This window comes from Crocodylus siamensis, chromosome 1 (assembly GCF_052110815.1).
Source record: "Crocodylus siamensis isolate JL-2025a chromosome 1, ASM5211081v1, whole genome shotgun sequence".
Lineage (NCBI taxonomy): Eukaryota > Metazoa > Chordata > Crocodylia > Crocodylidae > Crocodylus > Crocodylus siamensis.
Genome location: NC_143395.1, coordinates 230,310,439 through 230,335,223, shown reverse-complemented (window position 1 = coordinate 230,335,223; position 24,785 = coordinate 230,310,439).

Below are 24,785 nucleotides of genomic sequence, written 5' to 3'. Positions count from 1 at the left end.
GCTGACCTCGTGAAGGAACACCTTGAGAAGCTGGATACCTTCAAGTCAGCCGGCCCTGACAACCTGCACCCCAGGGTACTCAAGGAGATGGCGAGCGTCATAGCCCAGCCCCTGGCACAGATCTTTGAAAACTCCTGGTGCTCTGGTGTAGTGCCCGAAGACTGGAAGAAGGCCAATGTGGTGCCGATCTTCAAGAAAGGGAGGAGAGTGGATCCAGCTAACTACAGGCCCATTAGCCTGACTTCTATCCTGGGGAAGATCTTAGAAAAGTTTATTAAGGAGGCCATCCTTGAGGGACTGGCCCAGGCTAACATTCTAAGGGACAGCCAGCACGGGTTTGTTGCGGGTAGGTCTTGTTTGACCAATCTCATTTCCTTCTATGACCAGGTGACCTATCACCTGAACAAGGGAGAAGAGATTGATGTCATATATCTTGACTTCAAAAAAGCTTTTGATCTGGTATCCCATGATCACCTCTTGGCCAAACTGGCCAGTTGTGGCCTTGGCTCCACCACGATCCACTGGCTGGGAAATTGGCTCCGTGGTCGGACCCAGAGGGTTGTGATTGATGGCAGTCACTCATCATGGTGCCCTGTGACGAGTGGGGTCCCTCAAGGCTCTGTCCCGGGACCCATACTGTTCAACATCTTCATTAATGATGTGGACGTTGGAGTCAGGAGTGGACTGGCCAAGTTCGCCGATGACACCAAACTTTGGGGCAAAGCATCCATGCCAGAAGATAGGTGGGTGATCCAGGCTGACCTGGACAAGCTCAGAAATGGGCAGATGAGAACCTGATTGTGTTTAACACCGAAAAATGCAAGGTTCTTCACCTTGGGAGGAAAAACCTGCAGCACCCTTATAGGCTTGGCAGTGCTACGTTGGTTAGCACTACAGAAGAAAAAGACTTGGGGGTCATCATTGACCACAAGATGAACATGAGCCTCCAATGCGATGCTGCGGCTAGTAAAGCGACCAAAATGCTGGCGTGCATCCATAGATGCTTCTCGAGCAAATCCTGGGGCGTCATTCTCCCCTTGTACTTGGCCTTGGTGAGGCCGCAGCTGGAGTACTGCGTCCAGTTTTGGGCTCCACAATTCAAAAAGGATGTGGAGAAGCTTGAGAGAGTCCAGAGGAGAGCCACGCGCATGATCAGAGGTCAGGAAAACAGATCTTACGATGACAGGCTGAGAGCCACGGGACTCTTTAGCCTGGAAAAGCGTAGGCTCAGGGGTGATCTGATGGCCACCTACAAGTTTATCAGGGGTGACCACCAGGATCTGGGGGAACATCTGTTCACCAGAGCGCCCCAAGGGATGACGAGGTCGAACGGTCACAAACTCCTGCAAGACTGTTTCAGGCTGGACATAAGGAAGAATTTCTTTACTGTCCGAGCCCCCAAGGTCTGGAACAGTCTGCCATTGGAGGTGGTTCAAGCACCTACATTGAACACCTTCAAGAGTAAATTGGATGCTTATCTTGGTAGGATCCTATGACCCCAGCGGACTTCCTGCCCTTTGGGCAGGGGGCTGGACTCGATGATCTCCCGAGGTCCCTTCCAGCCCTAATGTCTATGAAATCTATGAAATCTATGAAACAAAATAAAACAATCCCCCCAAACTTAAAGGTGGTGAGCAGGTAGTGTGAAATCCTTTCCTGCCCAAAGTGATGACAAGCAAAAGCTGCTCAGTGAATGCAATTATATGGCATAGTTGCCTTCAATAGCAAGGGAGTGGATGCAAAGTTATAAACAGTCTAGTCTAAATTTACATCCTAGTTTCTAGCTGTTTGTTGGAGATAGATCTTAGGCATGTCTTTAGGCATTAAAAAGACTTGCTATTGTGGTTCTCAAGATTTTCCCCTGGTCTTTCCTAGTCAGATTTACAGTATATTTCTTTTTTTTAAATAACACTTAGAATCAAAGAAGCATGGGAAATGAGGGTTGGAAGGGACCTATAGTATAAGGATACAAAATTTCAGTTATATCAAATACTACAATACATAAGGATTTGAAAATGTGGCAGGTGAATACACCTTAGCCATAGTTACAAAAAGAGACTGAACATCCCAGGAGTAAATCTAATTTAGGAGCATCTGCACACATGCCACATAGTGAACTCCAAAGGGCAACTTGGTTTTGGGGTGAATCTGTGACATATTACTGGCTAGTCAAAGTCTTTCCTGGGATGATATAGTTGGGGATGGTCCTACTTTGAGTAGGGGGTTGACTAGATGATCTCCTTAGGTCCCTTCTAACCCTCATTTTCTATGATTCTATATGGTGCCCTGACAATGTATGCACAAACCATCCAAACTAAAGGAACCTGATGTGACCAGTAACATTTAACCCTCCAACAACACTGATGTATTCCTTCACTTAGGATGGAAAAATCCAGATTAGGGACTGACTGGCTAAGCAGTAGCTCTGCGTAAAAGGTTACAGTGGACAATAAGCTGAACGTGCACCAACAGTGTGCCCTTGTTTAGAAAAAAACTAATGTTGTCCTGGGCTGCATTAGTAGAAGTGTTGAGGCTGAGGGACCTGGGCTTGTTTAGTCTGAAGAAGAGAAGACTGAGGAGGGATGTAATAGCAGTCTTCAGCTACCAGAAGGGTGGTTCCAAAGAGGATGGAGCCAAACTGTTCTTAGAGGTGACATGACAGAACAAGGACCACTTGTTGCAGCAAGGGAAGTTTAAGTTAGATATTAGGAAAAACTTTCTCACTAGGAGGGTAGTAAAGCACTGAAGCAGACTATGCAGACAGGTTGTGGAATCTCTATCCTTGGATGTTTTTAAGACTTAGTTAGACAAAGCCTTAGCTGGGATGATCTAGTTGGGTATGGTCCTCATGTGTGTCTGGTGCCTGTTGAGGTTCCCCCTGACACTACCCAGAAACCAGGGGGAAGGGTTCCCTGGCAGCCAATCCCTCTGACTGGGGTGGTGGGGTGCCCCAGCGGCCGAATCCATAGGCCAGGGCCGAATCCATAGGCTGATCTCATTCACCATAAAAGCGGCCGCACTGCTTCCAGAACTCCCACAGCCTCTTCTGGAAGCGGTGTGACCACTTTTGTTGGCAGCCCTGCTCCCCAGCTGGTGCTGCCCCCTGCCTGCTCTCTAAACAGGGAATGCGGCTTGAGAAGGGGTGCACCGACTGGTGCTCTCAGGGGGTGCACATGCACCCCTGTGTACCTGCTATGCATCACCCCTGGTCCTGCTTTGAGCAGGGAGTTTGACTAGATGACCTACTAAGGTCCCTTCCAACCCTAATTTTTGTATGATTTGCTAAGATTCTATGATTCCTACAGAGAGGACCATCTCTTAAGTAAGTATATATTGTCATAGCTCTTTTGAAATCTATGAGTGCCTATACATGTGACAGTTTTTGCCATTTAAAACATTCTAAAGACATCACTTAATACATGTGAATTTAGAACGTTTTTAAATGATGGAAGTTGTCTTCATTAAACCTCATTAGAGTTTTAAATGTAAAGTGAACTGTGGTAGTGCATCTCAACCTACCTAGTTTGTCTTTTTTGCATGTGTATTTAACTGAGGCTTTTCAAAGTGCTAATTACTAATTGCCATCACCACATGTAGCTAGCTCTGGAGCCCAGTATTAGCATGTCTCAAAGCCATTTCTTTCATGTACTCTACAGAAGTACAGCAAGGCATGAAACTCACACCAAGCTGTGGAATGTCTATTAAGTTCTAAGATGCTGTATCTAAAGCATTTTAAGCAAAATATGAAAGGGACATCACCTTTAGAAATGTCTGTCATGCACGTGCGTAGACACCTCATGGATGTAACAGTAGCTCAGGATGTGGTCCCAGATAAAATTCCTACCTACACTAATGAAATAGCAGACATTAACATCTGCAGAAGGGAATAAAGTATAAGAGTTCAAAGTTAGGTTTGGTATCTTTTAAGATAGGCAAAATATTTTCAGTCAAGGTATATTTAAATGCTTACTTAGAGTCTAATCCTGGACTCTTTAGGCAAAACTCCTACTGATGTTTCAAAGTCCTGTTTATGTTATAAGTGAAATAGAAATATCCCACTTTTCTTTGTACACTGAATCTATTATGCCTGTATTAGGACCTTGTTAATGTGTTACATTTAGCATGTTAACCATACTTAAAACACTACTTTCTAAGCATTCAAGCAGGATAAGGTGTGCTAAATGCTCTTACATCATTGCAATGTTACACCTTTTTGAGGAAGGAGTATTTCCTGATTACATTGAGAAACATGTGTTGCATTAACTTGGAACTGCTGTACAAAGATAATATGTTCAATTGTGGGCCTGTGGCCAGTGGATTGTGCATCCCAGCCTCAGAACCACATGGGAGTCTCTGACCAAATCCGGGGTGATCTAAAGACTCAAACCCAAAAATAAATGCTGAGATTCCAGGTGAGCCAGTATGGTGCAATCCCAAGGCGGAGACCTGAAAATCAGCTGATGTTTGGCCTTAGCCTTAGGATCACATGGGAGTTGGTGAGGACTACAATCTATATTTAGATCATAAGCATTTATGTGGGGCTGCTCAGAAAACTTTCTAAGTTGTATTGATGATTACTATAATCAAAATATAACATGATAAGCATAACATGTAACAAGGCCTGTACTGGGTTGTTTAAAATTCAACCCCCAACAGTAAATCACCAGGAAGGAAATTACCCAGATGGTTGACTTGAATATATCTTGGGCTCCTAGCTTAGATTGTTTGTCAGGCAAATAATTCTAGATCGACTGTTGCCAGCTCTCACAGTTTAATTACAAGTTTCATGATCATTCATATTTATGGTCTCAGATACTGGATTCATGAGACTACAGCTTTTTTTTTTTTAAATAAGTTTTCTTTTGGTTGGAGCAAACACTATGGAAAATGTGACAAATTTTACCATTTCGCCATTAACACGTTTTAAAGGCAAAGAAACCTTCAGGGAAATAGACTTAAGTGATATTAATTTTTAAGCAAAAAAGAAAGACTAATTTTTAATTCAATCTAATGATTTTAAGGTTGTTCTTTTTTAAACATTTTGGGCTGGAAAATCTTTAGAATAGCATTAAAGATTGAATTATATTCCCTCAATTCGCCACAGTTCCAATTGCTATATATAGTTCAGGATGCATTTGCAGTTTAATGAAGGGATTGTGCCTTTCATAAAAGAAACAAAACATATCCAGACAGTGGCAATGGTAAACAAGAACAATTTAAATTTATTCTCTTACATGTCCCAGTTGAGTTTTGCACAATCCAGTCCTAAAAAACTGCACCAGTACCACAAACTCTGCAGTACAATACACACACACATACATGTGCACGCACATGCTTATAAATGTGGATGGCACATTTATAATGTATGTATGTGTATTTAAGAGTTCAGAGACATTTGAAGGTGCTCACTGATATTCTGATAGTACTTGGAGGCACCAGACAAGTTTGGATCTCAGTGCATTAATGAATTAACTAACTAACTAAAGTTAAGTTTGAAGGGTTTTTTTTAAAAGAGATTACTATTTTTCCAGTATATTTACTCTGTTTCTCTCATTAAAGTATAGCATGCTCATTAGCAATAAATATTCCTTGGGTTCACATCATAACCAAATATTAGCTCCAAGATTGGTGCCATCAACAATAGGCTCCATTTTTCAAGAATACTGTATAGAAAAAACTGCATTGCTTGAACAATTAGGCTCTTTTGATTCAATGCCTTGGATTCTGGGCAGTCTCCCAATGCTAGGTTTTCAGGTGGTGGAATAATGTTGCCACCTCAATGGTACCTTATTATCATAGTTAATTACTGGTATGTGTTTGTGTTTGGCAGGACTGAATAGATGCCTTCTACTCACAAACAATTGGGTATTTGTTTAGGATGTGCAAGGGTTTTTTTAATAAAAAAATTAAAATGTAGAGTGACTATACAGCTGTGGTTCTACAAACATCTTTTAAAAACAAGGCTCTTTCCCATTCAGGAAGATAGATTTTATTTTTTTTCCAACACCACTCATTTCAAATACTTAATTTGCTCCTGTGCTTGACAAATATGCTGTGTAATTCAAGTAGTGACTGTGGGACAAATTTACAAAGAAAAAATTTTGATGCAGATGAAGCAGCAAATGTTTGGTGTTCTAATCTATTGTCCTCCTTATACATAACAGGGCTGGGTACAGATTTAAAACATGTTCATATTTTTAATGACTTAAAAAGTCACCGTTTTACCTTGGATGACAAGAAACCTAGGAGTCACATTGTCAGAAGTTTAAACTGTCACTGATCCATTGACACCTATATGTTATTGAAGTCAATAGAAATATTACAGTTTACAAAAACTGAAAACCTGATCCTCAAGAATTTAGTAAATTTCCATTGTTTCCTCACTTTTTCACTCATGGATAACATATTTGTTCCAATTTCAGTCATATACTATAGTAATGGGTGCTGTAAAATATTATTTATAGATAATCTATCATCTAGAAAGGAGAAAAGGCTACATAGATTGCTTGAGTTTAGAAGTAACATTCCCATTTTGTTAGTAAATGACAAAAATAAATCTATCACCATCTAATTGCATTATCCAGTATGCCAGGATTTTTCTGACTTTGTATCTCATAACACATCTCTGTTGCCTTAAATAGAAATAACTTACTTAAGCTCTTTCCTTTTGAATATTTTATTATTCATCTCACTGTCTGTGTTGGTTTTCATGAGGTCTTAATCAGATATATCCATCTCTCCCTGGATTGCCTTTTTACTATTCCTTATTTGTGTGCGTAGTGGTTGCGATTTCTCCCCTTCACTAGACTTAAGGGATGTTTTCTAGTTAAGAGATTTATTCTTCAATGTTTAGTTCTTTATTTTTTGCCAAATGTTTTCCTCTGAGCAAGAAATATGAATTATAATATACTGAGTACCACCACTGCAGCACTATTCATATCTATCAGGAGACAATAATTCTGCACCCCAAAACTTTGCATCTAATAAAGATAAGGGCTAGTGAGGATCGAGTTTGCAACTGCCCTTTAAGAGGGTGGGTTGTATCCCTATTTTAACACTTTGGAGCTCAGAAGAACATTTCAAAAAAATGTTATCCCCATGGGCTATTCCTTATAGGGAAATTCTAATAGGGGATACAAAGTAATAGGAGAAAGTGGGTGTAAATCAGTAAAGTTTATGTAGAGTAAAGCAGCAGTGAAAAATTTGTTTTAAAAAAATGCTAACTAGCAGTTTACACTTTTATTCCCAGAGGCAGTCTGGCAATCACATACACTATGCATTAATACCAAATCAACACAAATCAGTCATAATAGGCCAGGCATCGTATTGAGAGGAAGAATGGAAAATACATAACATACATAAAATTATAATAAACTATCATAATGTGGACAAAACTGAATCTATTAATGAAGACAATCGTTTTCATGTATTCTAGCTAGCTCTTACTCCATTCCTCTCTCAAAGATAAATGTCAGAACACCAGATAGCTGTCATGTGCAATTTGCTTTAGATAGACTGTTGTATGTTTTATTGTCTCTCTCAGTACAGGCATGTACTTTTGATGGCATACATTGCTGTCCTTTAAAAACATGCTGAATTGTGCTAGAATATCAAGATGACTTGTGTTCTGAGCTTAACTAGTAAGATTGGTAAAAATGTAAGTCTTGTAGAAACTTTCATAAGGAGTCATGAAACCTGTCCACCATGAATACATTTTACATACATCCTCTATAATGTGCCTCTACAGCCACTGTTACAATTTCCTATACTTTAAGGTGCTAGAGTTGCCAAAAAAGGCAAGCATATTTATTATATCCAATCCCGTTTTTATTGAACTCTTGCCATGAACTTTCAAAGGAGCCAGGATCAGGCCAATTTTTTATTAATGCCTGTTTGAGGGGAAAAACAGTGTTCAAAGCTTCTGTAAGAACCTACTGGTTCTTCTTCCCTCTAATCTCACATGCTCCTGAATGACTGGAGAGGTTGTTTTCACAATAAAATCAATATGGCTCTGAAGTGTGTGTGTTGGGTAGGATTTGATAAGGCATCACAATGGTGGCCTTATGTATAAATGCTTTCATTCATAGATTCATAGATGCTAGGGTCAGAAGGGACCTCAACAGATAATGAGTCTGACCCCCTACCTAGGCAAGAAAGAGTGCTGGGGTCAGATGACCCCAGCCAAATGCCTATCCAGCCTTCTCTTAGGGTAGGGGAGAGCACCACCTCCCTTGGGAGCCCATTCCAAATGTTGACCACTATTACCGGGAAGAAATTTTTCCTGATGTCTAGCCTAAATCTGCTTTCTGTCACTTTGTGACCATTGTTTTTTGTTATCCCAAGAGGCACCCTGGTGAACAGAGCCTCTCTGATCCCTCGCTGTGTTCCCCTAATGAATTTGTAGGCAGCCACAAGATCACCTCTCAGCCTTCTCTTGTGGAGGTTGAAGAGGTCCAGGTCCCTCAGTCTCTCCTCATAGGGCTTGTCCTGTAACCCCTAATTATACGAGTGGCTTTCCTCTGGACCCTCTGGAGTCTATCAACATCTATCTGGATGTACGGTTCCAAAAACCAGATGCAGTACTCCAACTGCGGTCTGACCAATGCCACATAGAGGGGAAGTATTACCTCCTTGGTTCTATTTGTCATGCATCTTCTAATACATGATAAAGTGTGCTTAGCTTTGCTGATGATTTAATCACACTGATAACTCATGTTCATCTTGCAGTCCACTTTGACTCCGAGATCCCTTTCCGCTTCTGTGCTGCTGAGAGGGTCACTTCCCAGCCAGTAGATGTGTTGGATATTTTTGCAGCCTAGGTACAGCACTTTGCACTTGTCCTTGTTGTACTGCATCCTATTGTCTTCTGCCCACTTTTCTAACCTGTCCAGGACTGCTTGAAATCGTTCCCTACCCTCCGGAGTGCATACCTCACTCCACAATTTAGTATCATCTGCAAACTTGGAGAGAGTACACTTCACACAACATCCAAGTCACTGATGAAGGTATTGAAGAGTACAGGTCCAAGGACTGAACCCTGAAGAACAGAACTACCCACATCCTTCCAGGTCGATACCAACTCATATACTACCATTCTCTGGGTGTGACCACTAAGCCAATTTGCCACCCACCGGACCGTGTAAACATTTATGTCACTTCTTAATTTTTGTATGAGAATGGGATGAGAGACCATATGGAAGACCTTGCTAAAATCCAAGAAAACAACATCCACCTGTACTCCTGCGTCTAAGCATTTTTTGACCCTGTCATAAAACAAAACCATATTGGTCAGGCATGATCTACCTGCTATGAATTCATGCTGGTTTACCTGATGCATTATTTTTCCCACTGGTCTCCCACAAATATGATCCTTCATAATCTTTTCAAAGACCTTTCCAAGGATGGAGGTGAGACTGACTGGCCTACAATTACTCAGATCCTCCTTCCTCCCCTTCTTGAAAATAGGGACCACACTGGCCCTTTTCCAGTCCTCCAGGACCTGACCTGAGCATCACAAGTGCTCAAACAGCCATGCCAGTGGTTCTGCTATGACACAGGCCAACTCCTTCAGTACCCTCGGATGGAGTTTATCCGGGCCTGGTGACTTGAACACAACCAGTCCATCCAAGTGACTCTGCACCAAGTCAGCATCAACAGCTGGTAGGCTGGTGTCCCTCTGATGCCCATCTAAGAACCCATTAGGAGACTTATCTTGATCCCCACAGAGGCAAAAAACTCTTTGAATAGCTCAGCCTTATCCCTCCTGTCTGTCACTAATTGCTCCTTTTTGTTCAGTAGGGGTCCTATGTTGCCCTGCACCTTTCTTTTACTCCCTACATAACTAAAAAAAGACTTTTTGTTGTCTTTAATTTGTGTTGCCAGCCTCAGCTCTGTAGTTGCTTTGGCTTTTCTAACTCCCTCCCTGCAAGTGCGGGCCAAGTAGGTATACTCCTCCTTGGTAGCTTTCCACAGCTTCCACCACCTATATGCTTTTATTTTTTGCCCTTAGGCCTCCCTGGATTTCCCTGTTTAGCCAAGGAAGTTTTTTGGCTCCTTTCCCCTTTTTACCTTGCAATCAGGTAGTCTCCCTCTGCTCCAGAAGGACCACTTCCTTTAGAAACGGCCACCCTTCCTGGACTCTCATCTCTCCAATACTCCTATCCTGCAGTGCATCATTGACTACACTCCTGAGCACACTGAAGTTAGCCTTCCTAAAGTCAAGCACTTCCACCCTACTAGACATCTTACCTCCCCATGCCATATGGTGAATTTGATAGACTGGTGGTCACTGTCCCTAAGGTTAACATGAATCTGCAGCTCTTCTACCAGGTCCTCCCCTGTAGCCAATATCAAGTCCAGTAAGGCATTCCCCCTAGTGGGACCATATACCTCCTGTGTTAGGTTTCATTCTCTTGTAAAGCACAGCTCTGGATGAATTTCTGAATACTATCTCTCAGTGAGAGGCAAGGATTTCTTAGGCTGATATCTTTTATGGGACCAACTGTGTAGTTGGCTAAACTTAGAAAAACTTTCAAATGCTCTTGACTCAGCATGCATGTGGATGCCACTCTCTGATTGATCTCCCAGTTCCCTGGTATAGTCTGTCCTACAACTCCACTCACCCATCCTGACTCAGGTTTGTGCCTTGATCTTCAAATGGCCCCAGAACCAGCCACCCATGTCCCGGAGCAACACCTCCATAGGAAAGAAGAATTTATCCCAACTTCATAGTTGCTCCAGTAAAAGATATCACCCTAAGAAATCCTTGCCTCTCACATAATTTCTGGACCATCACAGCTATAACATTATTCTTTCACTACTATCTCCCAGTGAGATTAAATGTAGGCAAGGGAGAGTTAGATGCCATGCCACAACATGGGTGGCTGGGGCTAAATACATTTGGGGACTGAGGAGTGGACCCGGGTTAGAATGAATGACCAGACTGGCCAAATTCGTAGATGACACCAAGTTATGAGAAACCATGGTCATGCTTGAAGATAGGTTACAGATACAGGACGACCTAGACAGGCTAGCAAGTTAGGTGGATTAGAATCTGATGAAGTTCAACATTGAGAAATGTAAAGTGCTCCACCTTGGGCTAAGCAACCCCCAACACACCTACAGGCTTGGTGGCACCAAACTGACTAGCACCATGAATGAAAGGGACCTGGTGGTAATAATAGACAACAATATGAATATGAACTGGCAGTGCAATGCTGTAGCCAGTAGGGCAAATTATACTCTGATATGCATCAATAGATGCATCTCCAGCAAAACCAAGGAGGTGATTCTTTTGGTCTACTAAGCACTGATGAGACCACAGCTGGAGTACTGTGCCCAGTTCTGGGCACCATACTTTAACAAGAACATGAACAAGCTTAAGAAAGTCCAAAGAAGAGCCACCCGTATTATCAGAGTCTTACATGGCAAGCCATACAAAGAAAGGCTGAGGGATCTGGGACTCTTCAGCCTGAGGAAATGCAGGCTAAGAGGGCAACTGTTCAGCAGGGCACTCAAGGGGAAGACTAGAAGTAATGGCCACAAACTTCTGGAAGACTGATTCAGGCTCAACATTAGGAAAAACTTTTTCACAGTCAGGGTGTCCAGACTGTGGAATAAGCTCCCTCCAGAGGTGGTGCAATCACATACCCTGGAAATCTTCAAGAAGAGACTAGACAGTCACTTTTCTGGGGTCACCTGAACCTCAATTATCTTTCCTGCTTGGTGCAGAGCGCTGGACCCAATGATCTTCTGAGGATATTCTGGGGATAAACTTAGTTAAGGAGTTAGGGAGTCAGACAGAAAGTAGCATGAGTGACTGGTGCCTCCTCAAACTGCAGGGGCACCAGCAGAAGCTGCTGACAGCAGAAGCCCTGTCAGGGGGGGCACCAGCCCTACCGACAGCTTCAGTGTCAGCCATCAGGGGGGCACCAGCCCCTTCAGAGAGGCCATGTGCACCCCCTACCAGTTGCCTATGGAGAGTAGAGTCCAAAAGCAGGCCAAATCAGGAGGAACAGACAGCCAACCATCCAAGTAAGGAAGCTGGGAAGGAGCCAAGAATGGAGTCTATGACTGAGCTGGAAGAAGCAGCAGAGTGGTCATGCGTTGGGTAGAGCCCTATTGGGCAGATGCTTCCTGTTCCTTTTAGGGGTTTTATATGTGGGAAGTGGAGGGCTAGCTGACCCCTGCCAGCCAGTCTGGCTGAGAGTTAGGCTTTGCTGCAGGCTTCAGGCCAGCCTTGATTACTCTGGGGGATCAGCTGTAGTTTAGCTGGTGGAGATGAGTAGCCATGCTGGCAGACCAGGATCCGAGGTTCAAGGCCACAGGCTGATATCAAGCTTCTACAGCCAATGAGCTGGTGAAACAATATTGCTATTGCTACAGTGCCCTAGGTCAGGAAGAATTAGTCCCACTTTAAGCATTGATTTGTCCTAATGCTGAAGACAGAACTTTGGCCTGTGAATCAGGATTTTGTGGCTCTCACAAAAATGTGTGAAATCCTTAAGGTGTTAAAGTATTACTGTGAGAACTGAAAATTATTTCCTATCCCATGCATCTCTGAGGTTTAAAACTATTCCCCATCCTGCAGCTGGATGGAACTGAGATCTTCTAAAACTACCAGGCGTTACAATGAATAAAGGCCATCATCTGACTGAGAGTAGGTTCAGGCTAGACCTCAGGAGGCACTACTTCACAGTCAGGGTGGCTAGGAGTTGGAAACAACTACCTAGGGAAGTGGTGCTCACCCCTACCCTGGGGATCTTCAAAACGAGGCTAGATAATCACCTAGCTGGGGTTCTTTGACCCTGGCATCCTTTCCTGCCCATGGCAGGGGGTCTGACTTGATTACCTGCTTAGGTCCTTTCTGACCCTACCAACTATGAAACTATGAACATTTTTCAACGAAAAGAAGTCCTTCAACTCAGTTTCTCCATCCTTGAATAGCCAATAGCTTGCTGGTTAGGGTGAATGCCTAGGTAAGTGAGGCATTATCTATCCCTGCCTACTCCAGAAATTTCATCCTGAATCTAGAAAGCTTTTTTTTTTAACAACATTTTTTATCAAACATGCCAACGTCCTGGGAGGAAAAGTAAAATTTGCTATCTAGGAGTAATTACAACATATTTAAATTTGTTATACTGCACTTATAAAAAATATTTCTTGTTATTGATAGAGAAACAGGACAGTTCTGGAACTATGGGGTTATTTTTTTTATAGATCTTTTTCAGTCAATTTTAAAAATCTCACCATGAGTCCTTGAAACTCTATTGTATTAGCAAAAATAGTTCAGTGTTTAATCTCCTGCATTTTAGTTATTCATCAGTTTAGTAGTCTAAAGTCCATTTATTTACTTAGACAACTTAAAAACATATGGAGAAAATTGTCAAAAAAGTATGCACGGATTTACCCTACTGATGCCTATTAACATCAGTGGACACCATGCTGCTAGATCCCTACATCCCACTTTAAATATGTTGGGGATACCAATTAGGCTTAATCTGGACAGGGAAACTGGTGTCATAAAAATGTCAAGACTGAGAAGATTCAAAGACATATTTGCAATATAAAGACATTGTTCAGAGGCATGGTATGGTCGCACAACTAAATACTGTTTCCTGTTTCCTTGCAGCATTTTTTTTCATGTACAGTGTTTTTAACCACCCCCTCTCAAGAAAATTAATAGCTCAGCAAAGTTTTGTTTCCTTTTCAAAGCTGTCCTACACAAATGGGTACAAAGCTGTATTACATGCAGCCTGTTGACAAGCTGTAGTTAGACTACTGATCACAGCAAGATATAACTATAAGAGGTCTGTTAATGACTGCATCTTACATCTTAAAAAAAGGATTATTCAAGCCCTTAACTTCAGCCGTATGGCTTTGTATACCTCAGAGGCTGGATGAAGCTTAAAAGCACGGTGCTGGGCTTGATGTTGTTACTGTGGAAAATTGAGTAGGAAAGACTTTCCCCTCTAGATTCCATTATTTAAACATGTCTAAATAAGACAACTTTTATAAACAAAAAAAACAATGATGGGATGGGAACTATATTGGAAAATAAACATTTAAAGAAGGAACTTTACAGTAAGGCAATGAAACAAGAAACTTATGAAATGCAAAGTCCATTGCTGTAGTCTTTGTGCTTGCCTTCAAAGCCTTCAGAACCTCATTTGCCACTGGCCAATGATCTGCAGTAGCTACCTACCACATGAGCATTTGTAGTGGTTTCCTAGAAAAACATTTTTGTTGCTCTCAAAGCCCATATCAAGCTATTTTAATCAAATGATTACTGCTGTTTCTTTTGTCTGTCTGTCCCTCTGTCTATCTGTCTTTTTCACATTTATGCTTTAGCCAAGTTGGACACTGTTTTCCTTTATGACTGTTTCTGAGGTAGCCACTTTCTTAAGATGCCTAAATAGAAACACATTAGGTCCGGATTTCTGACAGTCAGAGAAGTGACAACTCTACCTGATATTAATATGAAGTGTTTGAGAATTTAGCTTTGTATATACAGAGAGAGAGAAAGAGAGAAATAATATATGTAGTTGAGAAATATTTTAAAGGCTAGATATCTAAAACTGAGGTGTCAAAAATATAGTGCCTGTTTTAAAAAATGAGGCCACAGCTATAGAACAGTGGCCTTCAGTCACAATGTGGCTTTATTTGATGTCGTTTATGAAATAGAATCCTAACTTAGCTACCCTTAGCATGGGAAAGCTGGAATAAAGCATTTCCATAGGGACACAGAAAATCCTTCCCAAACCACTGAAAGCATCAACTGATGGAAATGACATGTCTAGTTAATTCATAAACAATCACAAGGATTACATTTAGCAAGTTTTAAATTATACATGTTTGCTTGTTGTGGGCTATAATATTTCAAGCCTGATCTCACCTGAATTGGATGACACCTACCCAGACACAGAAGTCAGTGAGGAAAATGCTCAATAACAAGTATTGCTCAGTGCAAGTAAGAGTTGTAGAATCAGGCCATTTGTTATGACTAAATAAAAAGTATTTAAATTCTAGATGCATCCTTTATGGTTCTCACTACACAAATACAGAATATTCCTTTCTGGCACTGCAAATCCTCACTGTATATGCAGTATTAAAATGTATTATCTACAATAAAATGTTAACAGGTACTAACATGCCACGCAATTATAGTGTCACCTAAGATAATTATACCAGGAACCACTGTATAGTAATTGTGGTCAAATAGCAACATAATGATAGCTATATGTAAAGATCAAGCATTACAGTCTCTCTGACAGTTGAATCTGGAAATTTATATTACAGTGCATTATACTTAGTAAAAAGTAAACACATCAAAAAGATATTGAAACAATGGAGTACTGGTTTACCAATGAATAATGTGCTCAGACTAAAGTGTTTTCAATTTCAAATCTGTACCCAAGATACCATTTTGGGATTGCACTCTTGTTTAGTCACATAATGAAACATTCACTTACATTCAAAGTGAAACCCATTTAAATTAAACTAAAAGCCATATTGTAATATACATCCATCTGTATTTAATACACAGGGTCTCTGAGGGTTGGCTGTAGTCTCTACTGATGGGCTTCTGCTTCTTATCCATGTAATTTAATGTACTTAGCAGTTCTTTCATAAACCTAGTCATCCTTGGGAATGTTCTTACTTTGAGAATCTGGGAAGTGGTAGATCTCATTTCTAGAAGTAGGAAAAGCAGGTTTTAATTTAGAATCTGAAGTAATCTATTTTCAGGCCAGTTGTAAGAAAAAAGATTTCATTGGGGAACCTTCTCAAGTGATGAATTCCAAGTGTAAATATTGAGGAGAAAAGAGTCCAGATCTTTGGGCTTTGACTTTATGAACATAGCTTGGCATATTATAAAACATAGTTAGTGGTTTATTTAAAAAGACTGACTGTGTAGCATGCCATAAGTACTTCTAGATATTTGTTATTGGGCACATCTACATGTGCAATTAGTTGCGACTAAATAACTGCACACGAAGCTAATGTGCAGTAAGATAATGTGCAGTAAGATAATGTGCAGTAGTATGCAGTAAGTCCCAGCATTTGGCAGCCATGTTGAAGCCAGACCCAGCTGCCAGCACTTGGCAGCCATCTTGGAAACACCCTCACCCTCTGATCCCTAATGAGCTCCTTCCCTGCTCAAGAGCCACATGCTCAGTGCAGGGGCAGCATCTGGCAGAGTCCCTCCTTGGCCACCCTGCCTCCTTGCACCATGGCTGCTCCAGCTCCTGCCCCTGCCAGTGATGACCAGTACCCTGTGCTCCTGATGGCCGTGTGGCTGAACCTACTGGCCCCAGCAAGTCCCCCACCACCACCCAGGCCCCTGGAGAGCTGCACACCTGCCAGGGCACTGGCTATGGGCAATCCTGTCCAAACCCCTCCTCCTGCTCCAACCTATCTGCTCCACAGCACCACTCTCAGGTAAGGTACATGGTTGAAACAAAAAAACTTGATTATCCTCACAACCCCCACCCCATTTCCTCCCCACTCCCTCCACAACAAACAGAGCACCCCCTCCCTCAAACAACAGAGCCTCCACCACCCTCCCCACTTACAAATAGTAAGAAACCCACTTACAATATGAAAGCTATTTACAATGTCTCTGGCTTTCATGCTCAGAGTGGAGGGTTTTTGGGGAGAGCTAGGGGACAGAGCCTGGGGACAGGTGCCCAGCACTCCAGGCTTGGACTGTTCCCCTGAAGTTCTGGGGGCTGCAGTGACCTCAGCAGGTGGCAGCCTCATGCACAGCCAGGTCCTCAGGCATGTGATGTGATGCAGGGGAGAGTGGTGGGGCTGGGTACAGTTGGTGGGAAGCAGGTCTGGGGTGAGGGCTGGGCCAGGCAGTCTAGTAGGCAGGAGCCTTTGAAGGAACTCCTCTGTGGACAAGTTGTGCCCAGTGTGTATGGGCTGTGGTGTGCTGATACCCAGCGAGGGGTCTCCCTGGGGAGGGGTCAAGGCAGGGTTGGGGCTCAGATAAGCTGGACCTGATGGTGACAGTTTGAGCACTCACCCTGTGCAATCTACCTTTGCACATTAGCCCCACCTCAGAGAATCACAAGTTCACCAGCCTCCTCTCAGGTCTTGTTGGGACTCTGGGTGGTCAGCATGGGTGTGCCCATCGGGCCAGGATGGGGATGGGGAGGAAGTTGTCCGTGTGCTGTCCCACACTCATTCTCTTGACTCCCATATGGTTGTCCATTTTATGCCTATGATGATGTCAGCCCCAGACAGCTGGTAGCAGTGCCTAGTGCAAGGGCACAGCCAGGAACTGGGAGCTGCGTGGCAGAGGCACTTCACCACAGCACCTGCAAAGAGGCACTGCTGGGGGTGAGCAGTATCAGGGAGCAGGTGCTGGCCCTGCTACCAGAGCCAGCCAGCCAGCAGTCCTGGGGAGATCTCAGGGCTGGCCAAGGGGTGTAGCAAGTTGCAGCCTTTTGCAACACTCACCTGTGGCCAAGCAGCAGCTCTGGAGGGTACAGGACAAGCAGAGACAGCCTGTGGCCTGTCCAGGGAGGCATACAAGGCCTTTATTGGTCCTAGGGGGTACACAGGCTCCAGCAGGCTCCTGTGCTGTGTGACCCAAGGCACAAAATGAGTGCAGCCTTTTATACCCTGAAGCTAGGGGCTGCCAAAGAGCAGCCCAGCCCCGGAGCAAGAGAGGCTTTCAGCCAAGAGTCCTACTTCACACATTATGCCTTCCTTTCCTCATCCCACTAAACTTAAATTGAAAACAAAAGTACAGTTACTTTCTTTGAAATCTGTGCTTGACTGAACTTAAAACAATTATTTTTCTTGTAAAACATCATGCAGTCTGGTTGACCATAGAGTGTTAGGTAGATAAAATCACTTCATCACATTTAGAGAGGTAAGGCTTTTTGTGATACTGCTATTGGACCACCTGATGCCCAAAAGTTCATCCAACTATACAGTTGGTCCAGGAGAAGATATTAGAAAAAAGACTCTCAACATTTCCTGGACCATCCAGGCTACAGCAAGACTCCAATTCAGAATGTTTAGTCATTGATTGGAATACAGATGTCAATATTTGGAGTCGCCTTTCTATTTCTTTCCCCTCCCACAACTGCCTGTCTTCTTTGGGAGTGTGAATGGTGACCAAACCAGGAATATATGTTTTGATATAATATAATCTTTATATGATTCACTAATTTTGCTGCTCAACAAGCCTCTTTCCAATGCTACAGCTGTCTCCTTAGTTGTTAATCATATTATTTTTTTCATCTCTTCCCTTGTATTTCAACACTGCACTAAAATCATTTGACTTTCCTGGTCTTCTGAGTCTTGAAGCTCAAGTGGTTAATTCCTCATACTGTTAGAATAGCAGAATGTTGGATGGCTGGCCCATGGGCCATGGATATGTATTATAGTAATAAAGCCATGGAACTGAGTTATAATATTTGATAATGTTTTGCAGTAAAGGCATTATTTATAGTTAATAGTGAACAATGAGGACAAAATCAAATAAAAATGTCACTGTTCACTTTCAGTTTGAATTAAGACCAATGGTCGAGGCCAAGGGTGCTCAATCCCTAGCCTGTAGCACCATGTCATCTGGCCCATGACGCTCCCCAAAGATCCAGAAATTTGGTGGCAGGGGAGTGGTGGCACTACTGCCCTGCTGCCAAATTTCTGGACCCATGAGGAGCCCTGGGCCTTGTGCTCTGGATCAGGCATCTGGTCCCAGTGGGGCTGGCCTGGCCCCAGGTTCTGGTGGGGCTGTGCCAGGTCTCAAGTCCCAATCCTGGCATGGGTGGTCAGGAAGGGGTGGCATGAGGTTCCTTGGGCCCAATTCTGGTGCCAAGATGGTACCAGGCCCTTGGAGCTTGATGCCAGTATGTAGAGGCAGGGAGGAGCAGTGCCAGGGTCCCAAGGCCTGATTCCAGTGTGAGAGGAATAGGAAAGGGCAGTGCTGGGCCCCTGGGACTTGATCCCAGTGTGAAGAGGGTGGGAGGGGGCAATTCTAGGCCCCAGGGCCTAATGCCTGCACTCAGGGCATGGAGGGAGTGGTGCCAGGCCCCTGGCTCAGGCCAGGATCACAGTGGGATCAAAAGATTGCCTGTGGAATCAAAAGATTGAGCACCACTGGTCTAGCCTTTCTTTAGAAGCAAAAACATACTATTGTGATGAGGAACAAAACCTCCACTTGAGGGGCTAATTTAAAGTCTATAATCTTTTATCTTATTTGACAATTTGGGATTTGTAAGAGTGTAAGAAATGCAATGTAGGGCACATTTACACATGCACTTTAATGCACAGTAACCTATTTTACTGTACATTGAGGACAGACTGAGGGACCTGGACCTCTTCAGCCTCTGCAAGAGAAGGCTGAGAGGTGATCTTGTGGCCGCCTACAAATTCATTAGGGGGATGCAGCAAAGGATCGGAGATGCTCTGTTTACCAGGGCACCTCTTGGGGTAACAAGGAATAGTAGTCACAAATGGACAGAAAGAAGATTTAGGCTGGATATCAGGAAAACTTTTTCATGGTAAGGGTGGCCAAAATTTGGAACGGTCTTCCAAGGGAGGTGGTGCTCGCCCCTACCTTGGGGAACTTTAAAAAAAGACTGGGTAGGCCATCTGACCCCATCACTCTGTCCTGCCCAGACAGGGGGTTGAACTCAATGATCTGTTGAGGTCCTTTCCGACACTAGCATCTATGAATCTATTAATCTATTAAAGCATCATATAAAAAAGTATGATCATGCTAATGCACAGTAAAATAGGCTACTGCGCATTAAACATCACTTTAAAATGATGCATATTCATTATGGTGCATTAAGGCAGCCTAACGTGTATTTCTTTAGTACGTCACATTGGAGGTACTAAATTTAATGCAGTTTATTAGTCAGTTAAAAATAGTCACTATTAGCTGAAAGTGTCCTAAAATGCATTTTCAGAACATGTATTTATAGACAATCATGTACATTCAGGCCAAGGATGAATGAGACAGATGTTCCTTTTGGTCATTTTTTAACGTGAGAAGTTTTAGTAGCTTTGTGAGATTTTAACAAATTCAGACAAAATTCCCCCCTTTTTGTCTATGCAAGTAAAGAATTTTATAAGTGTAACATTAAGCCTAGTCTCAATTTAATTAACACTCAACTTCAGATAAATTAGCAATTGTCATATTCTACAAAAGCATGAAAGAAACAAAGAAAGAGAAGACTAATAATTATATGCACTGGTTTTGTTGTCCCTGTGAGGCAGACCAAATTTAATGAATACAATAAATCAAGAATGTGAACTGCATTTTTAAGCCAAATATTTATTTCATATCTGTAGTAGATTGAGATCCATTCAAATGTGGAAATATGGATATATTGAAAAACTTCTGAATAATGGAAATAAGACTTAAACTTTGAGATTTTTGTTATTTCCATATAGGTTATCATGAGAGTCAGTCCTCATCATGTGCATTTGTACCAACAAGACAAATTGGCAATTATTTCCAGGCAATCATTTCTATACCAACAACATGATAAAAAATGAATTTCCTAAGGATTGTAAACCTGGTTAGAAGTGCAGGATGAGCATGTTCTAGTTGTGCCCTAGTTTAAATACAGAGTGAAAAAAATCACTTCTTGACCAAAAGGCCTAATCCAAAGTCCACTAAAGTCATCAGAAATGTTTCTGTTTGTTTCAGTAGACTTTGAATCAAACCCATACTGCTCAGTGGCTCTGTGAATTACAGGCATACCTCGTTTTACTGAGCTTCGCAGATATTGCGTTTTTTACAAATTGAAGGTTTGTGGCAACCCTGTGTCGAGCAAGTCTATCGGCACCATTTTTCCAACAGCATTTGCTCACTTCGTATCTCTGTGTCACATTTTGGTAATTCTCGCAATATTTCAAACTTTTTCATTATTATTATATTTGTTATGGTAATCTGTGATCTTTGATGTTACTATTGTAATTGTTTTGGGGCGCCACAAACCGCACCCATATAAGACAGCGAACTTAATTAATAAATGTTGTGTGTGTTCTGACTGCTCCACCGACCGGCCGTTCCCCCATCTCTCTCCCTCTCCTTGGGCCTCCCTATTCCCTGAGACACATCAATATTGAAATTAGGCCAATTAATAACCCTACAATGGCCTCTAAGTGTTCAAGTGAAAGGAAGAGTCACACGTCTCTCACTTTAAATCAAAAGCTAGAAATGATTAAGCTTAGTGAGGAAGGCATGTCAAAAGCCAAGATAGGCCGAAAGCTAGGCCCCTTGCGCCAAACAGTTAGCCAAGTTGTGAATGCAAAGGAAAAGTTCTTGAAGGAAATTAAAAGTGCTACTTCAGTGACCACACGAATGATAAGAAAGCGAAACAGCCTTATTGCTGATATGGAGAAAGTTTTAGTGGTCTGGATAGAAGATCAAACCAGCCACAACATTTCCTTAAGCCAAAGCCTAATCCAGAGCAAGGCCCTAACTCTCTTCAATTCTATGAAGGCTGAGAGAAGTGAGGAAGCTGCAGAAGAAAAGTTTGAAGCTAGCAGAGGTTGGTTCATGAGGTTTAAGGAAAGAAGCCGTCTCCATAACATAAAAGTGCAAGGTGAAGCAGCAAGTGCTGATGTAGAAGTTGCAGCAAGTTATCCAGAAGATCTAGCTAAGATAATTGATGAAGGTGGCTACACTAAACAACAGATTTTCAATGCAAACGAAACAGCCTTATATTGGAAAAAGATGCCATCTAGGACTTTCATAGCTAGAGAGGAGAAGTCAATGCCTGGCTTCACACTTCAAAGGACAGGCTGACTCTCTTGTTAGGGGCTAATGCAGCTGGTGACTTTAAGTTGAAGCCAATGCTCATTTACCATTCCGAAAATCCTAGGGCCCTTAAGAATTATGCTAAATCTACTCTGCCTGTGCTCTATAAATGGAACAACAAAGCCTGGATGACAGCACATCTGTTTACAACATGGTTTACTGAATATTTTAAGCCCACTGTTGAGACCTACTGCTCAGAAAAAAAAAAGATTCCTTTCAAAATATTACTGCTCATTGACAATGCACCTGGTCACCCAAGAGCTCTGATGGAGATGTACAACGAGATTAATGTTGTTTTCATGCCTGCTAACACAACATCCATTCTGCAGCCCATGGATCAAGGAGTAATTCCGACTTTCAAGTCTTATTATTTAAGTAATACATTTTGTAAGGCTATAGCTGCCATAGATAGTGATTCCTCTGATGGATCTGGGCAAAGTAAATTGAAAACCTTCTGGAAAGGATTCACCATTCTAGATGCCATTAAGAACATTCGTGATTCATGGGAGGAGGTCAAAATATCAACATTAACAGGAGTTTGGAAGAAGTTGATTCCAACCCTCATGGATGACTTTGAGGGGTTCAAGACTTCAGTGTAGGAAGTAACTGCAGATGTGGTGGAAATAGCAAGAGAACTAGAATTAGAAATGGAGCCTGAAGATGTAACTGAATTGCTGCAATCTCATGATAAAACTTCAACGGATGAGGAGTTGCTTCTTATGGATGAGCAAAGAAAGTGGTTTCTTGAGATGGAATCTACTCCTGGTGAAGATGCTGTGCACATTGTTGAAATGACAACAAAGGATTTAGAATATTACATAAACTTAGTTGATGAAGCAGCAGCAGGGTTTGAGAGGATTGACTCCAATTTTGAAAGAAGTTCTACTGAGCGTAAAATGCCATCAAACAGCATCGCATGCTACACAGAAATCTTTCATGAAAGGAAGAGTCAATCGATGTGGCAAACTTCATTGTTGTCTTATTTTAAGAAATTGCCACAGCCACCCCAACCTTCAGCAACCACCACCCTGATCAGTCAGCAGCCATCAACATCGAGGCAAGACCCTCCACCAGCAAAAAGATTACGACTCGCTGAAGGCTCAGATAATGGTTAGCATTTTTTAGCAATAAAGTATTTTTTAATTAAGGTATGTACATTGTTTTTTTAGACATAATGCTATTGCACACTTAATAGACTACAGTATAGTATAAACATAACTTTTATATGCACTGGGAAACCAAAAAATTCATCTGACTGGCTTTATTGCAATATTCGCTTTACTGTGGTGGTCTGGAACCAAACCCGCAATATCTCCGAGGTATGCCTGTAATTAGAGTGTTGATTCCACTGAAGCCCTTGGTCCAAGATTTTGTCATCTTAAAAAGAGTAGTACTTTGATTGGCTCTTATGGGAGTCCCTGTTGATGAAAAACAACAGCTTCTTGGCCCAGTGGAAAGTGAAGTGACTAAGGACTGTGCTTAACATCTTGCAGAATAAAATCTTGCCAGGTATCTGCTCACCAATGCCAACATTACCATTAACATATATGGGAATGGAACTAAGATCCCCACAAACAGATCATTATCTCACTTCAGATTCTCAAGTAAGATCTTGCAAATTATTACTGAGTAATGGAAAGACCCCCAGCCTTAATGATCTTTCTCAATAAATATTCAAGGAATTGATTGACTGGTGGTGTACAATTTTGACAACAAAATAATATTCTAGTATTTTAGAAGGATTTTATCTAAAGTATTGGAATGAAAATATAGCAGTTCCAATTTTTAAAAATGGTGATGAGAGAGCCCACATTGTACTGTCTTATTAGTCTTATGCATGTTCCAGCTAAAATATTTGGAAGACATTTACTGTCTCATCTTCAGATATGGATTTCTAAAAATAACATTTTAGAAGAAGAGCAGACCAGTTTCAGAGAAGGCTGTTTTTGTAGGGACCATTACTTAATGCATCTCATTATGGAAAAAGACAAAATCACATGTATGTTGCCTTCATAGATCTGAAGGGAGCTTTTGACTACATAGACATTTTAAAATTATGGAAGAAACCAGAAATAACATCGATGGGTAAAGCTCTCTTACAGTTATTTACTACTTATTATTCAAATAGAGCATCTAAGCCACATTATGGATACCTTGGGTGGAATCCTATCTAATAGTTTCTCAAAAATGTTTATTTACTCCACAACTTTTACATTTATTCTTAAGTGATTTAAAACATGTGCTAACAGGGAATCAATTCCATGTACCCATATTATTAACAAAATTCTATCCCTGTCTTGCTTTATGCAGATGACACACTATTTATTTCACAATCCCAAATAGGCCTCCAAAAGTTATTCAACAATATTGCACTTCAAATAGCTTGGAAATCAACAGACACATTCCAGGTACTGATTTTTGGGAATGAAAGAAGGAAACAAGTTTGGTTTTTACAGGAAACCAATTAGAGGTGGTGTCTTCATTTAAATACCTTGGAATCTGTTTTAATACAATCAGAGTTAGAATAATGAAATTGAAAATATAAGCACTAAAGCAAAACAAGCCTTGGGTCAATTATCAACCTTTTACAGTAAGATGGGCAGAAAGGTGGTACTGGCAGTACTCAAGGTCTGTATATCTAAGATAGACTCCATTTTATTGTGTAGCTCAGAACAATGGGCATACTGACCCCACGGTTGATTAAAAAATACAAGAGACCTGTAATTAATTTTAAGGTGGCTTTTAGCTACCTGATTATAGTACGGGGGCTTACGTGCTCTGAAATGGGACTGATTAATGTAAGCATCTTAGCTCAGTTAAGAAGTTGAAATTATTGGGTGAAGATACCCCAAAAGTGCATTTCAGAAGCTTATCCTTTTCCCAATAAACCCATGTTTAGAAAATTAAATAACATCTATAGTCTCATCCAGACAAAAGGCCCAGGAAATATGCTGACAATCAGTGAACCACTATTTCCCCTGTATTTAAGAAT